Source organism: Bactrocera oleae, chromosome X (genome assembly GCF_042242935.1).
Source record: "Bactrocera oleae isolate idBacOlea1 chromosome X, idBacOlea1, whole genome shotgun sequence".
Classification (NCBI taxonomy): domain Eukaryota; kingdom Metazoa; phylum Arthropoda; class Insecta; order Diptera; family Tephritidae; genus Bactrocera; species Bactrocera oleae.
The window spans coordinates 15153658-15165887 of NC_091541.1; the positions used below are offsets into that span (position 1 = coordinate 15153658).

The following is a 12230-nucleotide window of genomic DNA, read 5'->3' on the forward strand; positions in this document are numbered from 1 at the left end:
TGAAATGTCCAGTCTTTAGGTTAATATTTTCAAACGGACACCACCCTGCATTTTTTAGATTTTTACTCTCAAATTCGTTAAGTGATACATAATTTTTCATTTCTGTTGCAACACCCAACTTTCTAGTGCAATCAATTTCTATTCCATTTATTTCATATCGTATCTCCTCGAATAAATAGGACATACAATTATTTAGCAGCTGCACAGTTTTTGAAACTATTGACTCGGTATTTGATATGAACCCCTCAATGTATATAATACTTTCATTGGCTAGCACATATAGGTCTTGCTTTTGTATAGGAATCCGAATTTCATCATTGTTTTGAAACGATTGTAAGTATGGTATGTAGCTATGAGAATCCCTTTTTATTATACTTTTATCAAAAATGGGGTTATACAAAACATTTATTATAGCACTCATTTTTTTAAATTAAATCCCAGACTTATTAGAAACTCCTTATTCGATGGGGTTAAATCAATTTTATGTTGAACAATAGAATTTTCTTTTTTATGGCGTAGATTTTTTGTTTTTGTACCCAATACTTTTGATGATGGATGAAAACTATTCATAAAGCTGTATGTAGTGGCTTTTTATTAAAAATTATCATTATTTTTCGTTAGATAGGTTTTAAATGTAGTCTTATCGATATGGCTTCTCCACAAAAATTAACTAGGTTACCCGTTTGATCAACAACTTTAAGAACTAGAGTACTTATTTGACGAGTATTAACTGGTAAATATATAACATTAATAGGTATTTCTGTAATTTTATAACCTGGGCTAACTCTAAGAGAAAACTGATGTATTGTATGCATAGATGTTTCGTTTATATGTGATCCATTGATGATATTGCATTCAACGGATATTGTATTTATTTTTGATATATCGATTGGATTGTCAGAGTAATGAACAATCCCTGGCTCCAATATTCTTTTACTGAAACCTAGTAATGGACCAATTGAGTATTTTTTATTAAAATTCACTTCTTCGAGATAGCTCATAATTTCGGTTCTAAATGTATTAGGATTAGCTTTTATATTAATAAACCCTCGATTCAAAGGTTCATATGTGTTGGTAATTTTCTCAACTATATCATCTAGCTCATATGTTCCAACAGATATCTCAATAACACTCCAACCAATGTGAAACAAATTGTTTTCTTCGTCTACATTTGGAATTGTATGATACGAGTCAAAACTAATTAACCCACAAACATTACCTTGTTTGAGTTCTATGGGGGGGAAATAATTTGCAACCAGTATAGATGAATTACCATTTATTGTTAATGTAATCGACATGTTGTTAGGTTATCATTAAATACCTGACTGAAATAATTTTTAAAACACTTTTTTATTTATATTACATATACATATATTTATTTGTTTTCTTTCTTAATTTATATCATTAACATTCACCCAGGAATTGTATTCAGAAGGGAACCCTAACCATTTAACATAAACTCTATAGTTTCGACGTCTCAAAACTTTTTCAACTAAATATACATGAGGGAGTTTAGTTTTCATTAATTCATATTCATAAAATCCTCCCTTAATAGTATTACCTTGATAGTCTTCAAGTATATATGTTGTAGGATTTGTGTTTCTAATTGATTTTATTTTAAAATCTTCTGTTGTCCAATTTGGTGTATACCCCTTTTCAAATACATGTTTATATTTACTTATTCTAACCTAATCATTTATATTAAATTTTGGTCTATGAAAAACTTTTAAATTGTTGTATACGGTGTTCAATAAATGTTGTTCATTCGAGGAATTTACATCATTTGGAGTCATTCTGATGGTTCTGTGAATAGTATTATTGTAATCATTGACTAAATTGTTATAGATATCAATCCATTTATAAGTTCCCCGAAAACTAAAATCTTTCCACATCATTCCTTTTAATGTTCTATTGAATCGCTCTATTATAGATGCTTTTAATGAAGAAAATGTTGAATAATGATTGATATTTTTTGTTTGTAATTATCTTTTAAAATTAGTAATATTATAAAATTCCTTTCCATCATCTGTTTGTAGGTTTTTCGGGATTCGGTTACTTGAGTTGAAAATATTAGCCATTGCATTTGTTACATTTTTTTTAGTTTTATCTTTAACTGCTTCGGCCCAAGCTTTTTTTAGAAAATGTATCGATTACAGTTAAAAGATATTTATACTGATTATTACTATTTGAATACTGCGTCATTACCACCAAGTCAGCTTGCCACAAATCATCGATTGTTTTAATAATAACACGTCTTCGTTTAAATTTTTTTCTAGCTTGTTTATGTAATTCTTCTACAATAGCTCTTTGGTTATTCATTTTGTTAGTCCTTTTATAGTAGGGAATTTTATTTTAAGCACTTCAACGTCTTTGTCAGTAGGATGTTGTTTCGCCACAACGAAACGCAACAAATAGTCCTCAATAGTTGTTAAATAGTTATTTATATTATGTAATTCTTCCCCACATGCACCTCTTATTCGTTGGTCTATTAGATCCTCAATAATTGATACATCATTTAAATACTATTATTCAGGATTACATTTATTTCATTGATTTGATGTTCTAATTTGTTTTTCATCTTATTTAACGTTTCTAAAAAAAATACTTTCGAAATGGCATCATTATCTTCTATAGGAGCAGCTAGGTTAATTATTCTCTTCTTGTTCAAATTAAGATTTTTGTTGCGGTCTAGATTCACTTTTGACCTACTATTGCCAAGTGAGGAATGACCAAATTTATTTATACTCATATTATTTAATAATATTTGCTTCTCGCAACTCTTCAATAATTGATATAATTTCGTTTTGATGGTTGTTATGTCCGGCACTTGTTGAAGATATAAGCAATCTCAATCTATCCACCAACTCATTAGGGTTATCCCAATATTGATAAATATTTTTACGGTTATCGAATGATTTCAATAAACCTCTACCACTTATGAACGAGTGTGGATTATAATTGAATAATTTCCTGATAATATAAAGATATTTAAATGATTTTGTTCCCTTTATTTGACTATTTGGGTTATAATTACGTTTGTGAGCACTTGTTTCTAATAAAATCTCTCGATAACTCTTCAAATCATACTTTTTATAATGTTGGGGGTTTTTATGAAATATTAACTCAAACAGACCTGGTGTCATTTTCCATTTTTTCTTTCCGATCTGTATATATAAGACTGGCGTTTTACAAATTTATGTCTTTCCCATAGATCAGGGTCTTTTTCAATTCTTCTTAAAATATAATTTTCAGTTGGTGTAGTATTATCATTATACTTTTCAACTTGTCTTAGGTTTTCTACAGCCTTTTTTAGTAATTCATCATCGTTTGGTTTACTTGGAATATGCGATGCTGGTCTTTCTGGGTCATTCCTAAAATTTATTTTTCGTTTAACGCTAACAACCTTATCTAATTTGTGTTTTTTGTCAAAACATTGTTCATTAATGGTATCAATAGCTTTTGGCCTTTCAGTTTTATTATAAATATTTGTTTTAATTTTCATTACATTGCTTTGAGTAGCTGCTTTTAGTAATTAATCATCATGAGGTTTACTTGGAATATACGATGGTGGCCTTTCGGGGTCATTCATAAAATTTATTTTTTGTTTAACGCTAGCAACTTTATCTAATTTTTGTTTTTTATCAAGGCATTGTTCATTAATGATATTAACAGGATTTCGCTTCTTAACATTTTGTTTCCGAGAACTACCTGGAGAATATTCTAAATCAAGATCATCAACATTCATATAAATATTAACGGTTGGTAATGAATCAACTTTCATGTCTTCACTTTCTTTTACACTGTCCGCCTCCCAAATTTCATCATTATCATTAAAATTAGTAACACTATATTTATTAGAGTTTTTAAAATTATCAACTAATGCATTTAATGGTTTTGAAATGGGTTTAAATGTATCCTCCAACAAGTTTATTCTATACAATTCTCCCAATTTCATTCTTTTAATTTTTTCTTTTAATACTTTTCTGGTCTTAGCAATTAGTTATTCGTTTCACTTCTCACTCACCTTTTTCACTTTAAAGTAAAAACACGGCGTATACAAAAGGGTAGCACGGGCGGAATATCTCGGACGTCTCGTCGGTTTGATCGCTAACGAAAAAAGGAGCCGTTTTGTCCTCTGTTAGCCCCTTTTGAAGGTTGAGTTGTGTAGAGTTGTGTGATGTGATGTGTATGTGTGGGTGTCTGTGGGGTGTGATGTCTGCGTGGTGTGATGGTGTGTGTTAGTGGGTGGAGTCTTCTTGTGGATCGTGTTGGTGTGGTGTGTTGGCGCTCAGTGGCGCGTATGGAGGGGGGAGGCGTAACTCATTTAGCCATCCCGGCCCCCCTAGGCGAATTTTAGCCTAGCAATCGCTGTAGTTGCTGCAGCGTAGCAACAACACTGCTGAGGCCAGTGGAGCGGCGGTATGTTGGCCTGGGCTGCCGACGCCGCGTTGATGCCTCCTGTCGCCTTGGTCTGGAGGGAGGTGGAGCCGCCTGTCTTCGGGGGCGATCCTGATGGCTGCTCTGCTGCGATCTACGGCTTGGGGCGAATTGTGGCCCGACGGTCCGCTTTGGGGTGCGGTGCAGCATGGTGTGATGCTGTCTATTGCACAGTTGGCACAGCGTAAACGACGTACACTCCTGTGTCGTGTGGAGCGTAGCCAAACAGTTTAGGCAGTGCCCGTGCGCTTGGGCAACCTGCTGACGTTGTGGTGGCTGCATGCTTCGGAAAATGCTGCAGTGTTGCAGCCGGTGTGTGCGTCGACACAGTGGGCATCGGCTGCGTTGCGGCACCGTTGCCGGTGCTGATGAAGGTGGTAGTGGTCGCGCGCCATTACGGGGAGCGGTTGCAGGGACGATTGCCGCTGCGGTTCGTGGTGTTGGAGCTGCCCCAGGGCGCGGCACATTCATGGCGGACCTCACAGCTGGCGTCGGTGTTGCTGCCATATCTACTTCCATATTGATCTGTATGAAGAAGTTGGAATGATTATACATTTGTGGCACGTAAATGTATGGCGAATGTGCCACGGTATGTGGCAGGAATGGATCGTCAATTTGATCGATCATTGCGGTTAGAATGGTTGGTTTATAACGGTTTTGTCGTTTGCGGGTTTATTGGTTAGTTATACGACTAATTCATTTGCGTCGCGGTAATATCAGCGGATTGTTTGTTATTTGCGGTTTTGTCATTAGATACGGTTGGCAGAAAACATAATTTCACGAGCGGTCTTGTCAGCGTTCCGCTTTGAGTACGGAGATCAACTACTCGTATATGACCGTCGGAACCGTAATATAGTTTTTCTATGCGACCAAGCCGCCATTCTGTGGGGGGTAGACAATCATCGTTTATGATAACACAGTCTCCAAGCTGTGGTGCCTTTTCTGGAGTTTTCCATCGGTACCTTTTATGAAGGTCCTTGATGTATTCTTCCTTCCATCGGCAGCTGAAATCATGATGGAGAATTTTGATTCTTTTCTAGGGATAGCGACCCCACGCCTGGCTCAGGTATGGCCAGAATGGGTGCTCCTTTGAGAAAATGCCCTGGAGTTAGGGCTGTGAAGTCGGAGGGATCTTGCGAGAGTGTTGCGAGTGGCCGAGAATTGAGAACGGCTTCAATTCGAGTTAATAAGGTAGTGAATTCTTCATAATTGAATTTATAATTTCCAGCTACTTTTTTGAGGTGGGATTTGAAGCTTTTTACAGCTGATTCCCATAAACCACCCATATGAGGAGCGCTTGGGGGGATAAACTGCCAATTAATGCCTTGGGGAGCATACTTCTGAACAATTTCAGGTGATACTTGTTTAATAAAATCCACAAACTGTTTTTCAGTGGCTCTTTGGGCTCCAATGAAGGTTTTGCCGTTATCGCTCATTAGTTTTGATGGGAAGCCGCGTCGTCCGACGAAGCGAGCAAATGCCGCGAGAAAAGCCTCCTTAGTCAGATTTGTACATAGCTCGAGGTGCACTGCTTTTGTCGTAAAACAGACAAAGACAGCCACATAGCCTTTCATTATGGTGGGCGACCTTAGCATGGACGCCTTTATTTGAAAGGGCCCAGCAAAATCGACACCTGTGACTGTGAAAGGCTGAGCGAAGTTACAGCGTTCCGGTGGAAGTGCTGCCATAATCTGCGTGCGCAACTTCTGCTTATGCAGAGTGCAGATCTTGCACATGAAAATGCATTTTTTTATTTTGGGCTTAAGTCGGGGAATATAGAACTCTTGGCGGACTATATGTTGCATTAGGCGATGTTCTGCGTGGAGCATAAGTAGGTGGATATAATTGAGGAGTAAAGTGGCAAGTCGAGATTTCTCTGGTATGATTAGAGGGTGGCGTTCATTATACGTGAGGCTTGAATTGGCAAGCCGACCATTCGCACGAAGCAGACCTTTCGTGTCTAGGAATGGGTTAAGAACTAAGAGTGAACTCCTTTTGTCAATGGGTTTTGATTCTCTTAATAGTGTTATATCGCGGCTGAAGTAGCGCGTTTGAGTTGATGCGATTAGAGCGACCTTTGCCTTTTGCAATTTTAGGTGCGTCAGTGTATCGCATTGGGGGTACTCTGAGGGAACTCCCTTAACTTTAATTTTAAGTCGCTCTATGAACTTTAACATATAGGCGATTACTCTGAGGGCTCGGGAGAACGATGAAAATCGCTCAAGGATGTCAGTATCCTCCACTGCTGTGTGAAAGGAGTCGATTTTTTGACTTTCTGGGGCTATTATATTGCGCATGGGCGATTGTGGCCAAGAATCGGGAGATTCTGTTAACCATCGGGGACCATTCCACCAGAGGGTGGTGGTGGTAAGGTGCAGCGGTTTGCACCCTCTTGTACCTAGATCGGCAGGATTGTCAGCACTGGCTACGTGTCGCCAAGTGGCTGATCCCACTAGGTCAAGTATTTGAGACGTTCGATTGGAAATATACGTCTTCCATGCATGTGGTGGTTTTTCTAACCAGGCTAGTACAATTTCAGAATCGGACCATAGATATAATTTATATTGTGCCATGTTTAATTGCGTTTGTACGATGGACACGAGTTTGGCCAGTAGTAGCGCTCCACATAATTCAAGTCGTGGTAGACTTATTGTTTTTAAAGGAGCCACTTTTGCCTTTGCTACTAGTAAGTGGCATGTGGTCGCATTGGCGCTTTGTGTGCGAACATATATAGTTGCGCAATATGCCTTTTCAGAGGCGTCACAGAAGCCGTGTAGTTCGACTTTGTGCTCTGGGGCATAATTTACCCAACGTGGGATTTGTATCTGTGAGATATCGTTTAGATTGTTTGCAAACTGGGACCACTTTTCTAAACGAAGTGGTTTTACTTGTTCGTCCCAGTCGGTTCCATCTAGCCATAATTCTTGTATTAGAATTTTTGCTTGTATCATAACTGGCGAAAGCCATCCTGCGGGGTCGAAAAGTTTCGCCACAGAGGATAGAATTTGTCTCTTCGTTATGGCGGATAATGCAGATATTGACTCTGTAGTGTATGAAAACTGGTCAGATATCGCATTCCATTGGATCCCCAGAGTTTTTGTTGTACTTTCCTTTTCGAATTTAAGGAAATTGGTATCCAACAGATTTTCTTTAGGTATGTCCTTTAAGATATTAGGGTGGTTCGCCGTTATCTTTTTCAACGGAAACCCTGCGGTTTTGAGGGCTTTTACCACTTGTGAGAGTGACTCGTATGCTTGTGGAAGACTGTGACTTCCAGACAAGATATCGTCTACATATGTTTGTGTTTTTAACACTTTGGTTGCCAGAGGAAATTCTGACCTTGTGTTTTCTGCCAGTTCGTGGAGTGTTCGAATGGCTAAATATGGAGCACAGTTGACGCCAAAGGTAACTGTTTTAAGTTTATAGTCGCGTAGTGGACTATTGGGAGATTTTCGGAAAATAATTCGCTGAAAATCTTGATCGTCTTTATGTACGACTATTTGCCTATACATTTTTTCGACGTCTCCGTTAAATACGTATTTGAATATACGCCAATTTAAAATGAGTAGCATTAAATCTGGTTGGAGCGTGGGTCCCGTAAATAGAATATCATTTAGGGAATTCCCCGAGCTAGTAGATCTTGATGCATTAAAGACAACTCTTGCTTTAGTTGTTTTTTTGTCTGGCTTTACTACTGCGTGATGAGGCAAGTAAAATGAGTAATATTTGCCATTTATGATTTTTTCGCATGGGCTTACTTCCTCCATGTGATCTAAATGGAGGAATTCTTCTAACACGCCATCGTATTCTGGCTTAAGCTCACCTTTTTTAAGTAAGTTTTTTTCCATACTTAAAAACTGCTGTATTGCAGAGGTGCGAGAGTGACCTAAGGCGAGTGTGTTAGGAAATTGTTGTTTTAGTGGTAGTCGTACGACGTACCGACCATTATCTGATCTAGTAGTTGTGGCTTTGTAAAAGTCTTCACAATACTGATCTTCAGGGGTTGTGATTGATATGGGGGGGAGTTCTTCTAACTCCCAAAATTTTTTTAATTGTGAATTGAGGTATTCGTTTGAGATTTCCTCAACCTGAGTGGTCATGGTGGTAACTGGTTCCGAAACTAGTCCACTTAGGATTCATCCAAAAATAGTATTTTGTGCCAGAAGTGTATTTGAAATTTTTTCAATACCTTCGAGTATTATCTGTGGAATGAGATCGCTGCCTAATAGAAGGTCTATTTGAGCGGGAGTGTTGCAGTTGGGATCTGCTAGCTTTAGGTGTGAAACCTTTTGCCAATGCTTGCTATTTATATGATAGCTTGGAAGCATATTTGTAAGTTGCGGTAAGACTATAGCTTCTGCTTGTATGTGCTTATCCGCTTGGGGGAAGTTAGGGTAATGGAGCAGATTTTATTAGAGTTTTGAACTACTCTTCCGCCCATTCCTGTAATTTCAAAGTTGGCTTGTTTTGTTGGCAGTTGTAGCTTATTTTGTGCCCTAGACGCTATGAAGGATCGTTGTGATCCTTGGTCTATTAAGGCCCTAAGTTTAAACAGTTCTCCTCGGTGTTCGATGGAGACAACTGCTGTGGGTAGTAGTACTCTACTTTGATTTTCGCTGTGTAGCGTTTGGGTTTTTAATGCCTTTGAGCAGCATGGTGCTTCTTGGCAATTTTCGGGATTTCGCACTTCGGGATTTGCTGTTGCAACTAAACCCGTGGCTCTTTTCATATTTGCGCTGTTTGGGGATGAGCTGGTAAATGTGCTGTAATGCAGCATTGAATGATGTCGTTTATGACAATAAACGCAATTAAATTTGCTTTCGCACTCTTTAAGTGTATGTGCATGTGAAAGGCAATTTGTACAAAGCCTTTTTGTTCGTACATAATTGTTTCGATCGGTAATATTCATTTTTTTGAATTTCTCGCAAGATTTGAGCTTATGCCCCCATGTACACAGTTCGCATGACGTTTGCTTGTACTGTTCGGATGTGAACGTTTGATTTTTGAAGAAGCTTCTATTTAAATTGTTGTTGCTACTGGCTTGGGGTCTGTGGAAGCTTCTATTTAGGTCATGTTGAACGGGTTTCGTTCTGACCATTTTTTTATCTACCCTTTCTGCGATTTCATATTGGGTAGTTAGGAAATCTTTCATTTGTTGCCACGTGGGGCATTTTCTTCGTGATGAGAGCGATTGTTCCCATAGAAGTAATGATTTTTCTGGTAATGCGGCAGTGCATATGTTTACCAGTATTGGATCCCAGCTGTCTGTGGGAATATTTTGTGTCGATAAAACCGACAAACAATTTGAAACAGTGGATTGAAGTTTAATAAATTCCTCACTAGTTTCCCTTTGAATTTTTGGCAAGTTCATTAATATCGATATTTGTTTATCGACCAATATTCTTTCGTTTTCGAATCTTGATTTAAGAGCTTCCCAAGCCAAATTGAAATTATCGTCATTTAGTGCGAACTGTTTTACTATAACGCCTGCTTGACCTTTTGTTTTGTATCGGAGGTGATACAATTTTTGTGCATTTGTTAATTTTGGATGGTTTATGTAAACGGCAGTAAACATGTCCCGGAAGGACGGCCATTGTTCATAACCACCATGAAAGATTTCTGTATCACATGTGGGCACCCTGAGATGGATGCCTGAACTTGCTTCATGACTTTGGATTTGTGGCAGCTCTACTCTTGGCTGTGGAGTAGGTGCAATTGCTTTGATTAATTTTAATTGATCAGAAATCATTGCTTTTGTTTCTTCGAACTGGTCTAAGCAGTTTTCGTATTTGGCGTAAGCCGAGGATTTAAAATTTTCAGGTAGATCTGAGTCGTCAGATTCTACTATTGCGTCATATGCAGCTTGGAGACGTGTCCAAAAATTATCAAGATTGTCTTTTTTAATTTCTAATACCGATTCAGAATTGTCCTGAATCGGCGAAGATGAAAATCGAGTGCAGTATCGTATTAGACTGTCACTCTCAGAGATAAATTTGGTGTATGAAATATCTTTCACCCGTTTTTGTTTTGTAGCACCTTGTTTTGAGCGTGTAGCTTCTGCAGGTGTACATGGACTCTTTTCTTCAGAAATCATTTTTGGAACTTTTAGCAACTAAGTTGTTTTCGAATCTTTCGAGTCTGAACTCATTTAAGAGATGTGCCGAAATAAAATAAAATATTTCCAATGTAAGAAATATATGTATATTTGAAACCTCTTTTAAGAAAATAAGGGTTTTTGTTAACAAATTAATATCGTTTTTTAAACACGTTTGAGTACCTATCTTTTATGATAGTAAGAGTTTTTATTTAATTAAATGAATATATTACGCGTATTTCGGGTTTTTATCGTTTTTTTTTTATATTATTTAATTAATTAATATTAATCGCAAATGTTTTTATTTTTACTTTTATTTGTATGTATAATGTGTCCGTAATTCCTATAGGGTATACCTATAAGCGGATCAGCTGATACATATGTACTTGTCGTTATGCACAATTGAGAGCTCGTCTTAGAGATCAATGCACTTTGTACATAAAGTATGTATGTAATATTGTATTTTAATATGCTTTGCGCAATCCTGCTTGTTTTTGTTGGTCAAAGAACAAGGGGTATTGCGAGTATGTGCCAATGTGGACTTAGAATATTATATGTATATATGCAATCCTACTTGTTTTTGTTTAACAAAGAACAAGGGGTATTGCGGAATATTTGCCAATGTGGACTTTGAAGCGAAGTACTTATGTATGTTTGTATACCGGTGCGTGTATATATGTACGCAGTGCGAAAAGACCGCGAAAAGGAAAAAATATACCGCAGGTATTCTTGTACAATTTATGTATATATGTACATATGTATTTCACGTAATATATTTGTACGGAATATATGTACGCAGTGCGAAAAGACCGCGAAAAGTAGAAAAATTTACCGCAGGTATACGATTAAAATTTATGTATATACGTATGTATTTCACGTAATATATTTGTACGGAATATATGTACGCAGTGCGAAAAGACCGCGAAAAGTAGAAAAATGTACCGCAGGTATACGATTGAAATTTATGTATATACGTATGTATATCAATTATTAATAATATATGTATATATAGCAAGTATTAGTATTATATGTATGTTGTAGGTTTTTCTCCTAATATAGTATGTATGTATATATTTATATATGTTAAATATAATATGTATATGTATGTTTAAATTTATTTTGTATGTTTTCGCTTTTTTTTGTTTTTTGTTTTTTTTTTTTTTGCTTTTGATTGCCTTTGCTTATTTTACGCAATCCTGCTTATACTTGATAAAGTATAAGGGGTATTGCTGGAAATTTGTGCAAGTAAATACTTGAATTATTTGTTTTAGAGATATTTTGTGTATTTGAACACAACGGTAAGCAGTTAGGCAATCAAGAGTTCGTTCGATATATATTTTTTACCAAACTGTTTTATCTTGTAGCGGTATTTCGGTTTTTACCGGAAAATAAACCGAAATATAGAAACAGTTTGGTAACCGCTCTTTTTTGTTATTGCCTTTATTAAGATGGGTTTTTGTAAAAAATAAACCGCAAAGGCATAAATTTCAACATACATACAAAAAGAGAATATATACATATGCTAAATGGAATCGATACAACTCACTTTGTACCGCCTCAAGGGTATTTGGGGGTATTTGTATGCGTATGTGCTTGTGCGTGTGCTTTCTGTGGCCCAGTCCTCTGCTGCTTGGCTGCGCTGACTATGTTGAGCTGGTGTGGTTGTTATTGTAGAGTGGCATGTTTTTTTTTTTATTTA

At 37.0% G+C, this 12230-nt stretch overlaps 1 protein-coding gene across 1 annotated transcript in view; it reads right to left on the reverse strand.

The window, feature by feature from the left end:
* Positions 1 to 6019, reverse strand: part of fuss (SKI family transcriptional corepressor fussel) — a 171468-nt gene extending 165449 nt beyond the window's left edge. Inside the window, exon 1 of the mRNA XM_070112367.1 lies at positions 4025 to 6019. The gene's annotated coding sequence lies outside the window, so the exon portion shown is untranslated. The remainder of the gene's footprint in view (positions 1 to 4024) is intronic.
* Between the last annotated feature and the right edge of the window lie 6211 nt (positions 6020 to 12230).